The sequence below is a fragment of the Brassica oleracea genome, chromosome C3 (assembly GCF_000695525.1).
Source record: "Brassica oleracea var. oleracea cultivar TO1000 chromosome C3, BOL, whole genome shotgun sequence".
NCBI classification, from domain to species: domain Eukaryota; kingdom Viridiplantae; phylum Streptophyta; class Magnoliopsida; order Brassicales; family Brassicaceae; genus Brassica; species Brassica oleracea.
In genome coordinates, this window is record NC_027750.1 from 58,673,014 (window position 1) to 58,674,204 (window position 1,191).

Here is a 1,191-nt window from a genome sequence, read left to right on the forward strand (position 1 = left end):
GGACATGATAAAGACAACCAGAGACTATGTGTTTATCTAGTATATATTCCATGTATATCTGTAACATAGTGTTTATCCTTATCCTTATCTTGTTAGGATAAACATGACCTTATGACGGTCTAATACCTTGTATATATATGGACCTTCTGGTCGACAGTAATGATAACAGAAGTATTTCCCCAACACTTCATTTACAACATGTTATCAGTACGACGTTGCTCTCATAAACCCTAACCCTAAAAACCAGAAATAAATCCGAGCAGTAAAAACCCTAATTTCCGACAAACTTCAAACAGCTCTATCCCTCAACTCCGGTGGATCCAGACGAAGAGCCAGATATCAAATTAAAGCTCTTGACGATATGAAGCCAACGCCGCTAACCCCGCATCAATCGGAGTTTGGACGCGCCCCCACGCTCAGCTACAATACAGGCGGAAAATTTGTTCCAGAAACTAAAATCTCTCTCAACCATATATCAGTCTCCTATTCCAACAAGCGGCAACAGAAACAATAATTCCGAGCAATCCATCGGCTAACCAGGAAGATCTCTAACTGATAGACTGATCAACCCATCAAAAGTTTTCAGGTATCATCGAAAACTCATCTAAAACCCATAAAGTATTAAATACCCCCATCCGCAGCCATGTAGCTATATTTAGCAACATGTCTCTGCAAATAAAATAAAACCAGAAACCATAAACTCTTTAAAATCTCGAACCTGAACATGTTCTTAATCTGAAACTGATTTTAAAATTGTTTAAAACTTTTCCTGATGATAGTTTCACATTAGAACTGTTAAGGACTGCATGTTACATAATTTTTTTTGAAAATCTGATCATGGTTTCATAAATTAATCCGAGGTTTTACCTCTTGTTCTTGTCTGAGAAATTTGTTTTCCTGATGATTGAAAATGACTAGAACTTGATTAGGATTGAAAAAAATATTTTTTTTTAAATCGAAATATCAGAGATATATCAGAGAAAATATATTTATTTTTAAATCGAAAAATATATAATAAATTGCTTGAATAAATCAAATCTTCCTGATTTATTTTTTTTAAGTCACAATAATTTCTGATTTGATTATTTTTCGAAAAAAATAATAATAAATATATGGTATATTTTTCGAAAACCCTAACCTGATTTCATGATTGAATTGGTTTGCTTGATTGCATATTGTTTGCATACTAAT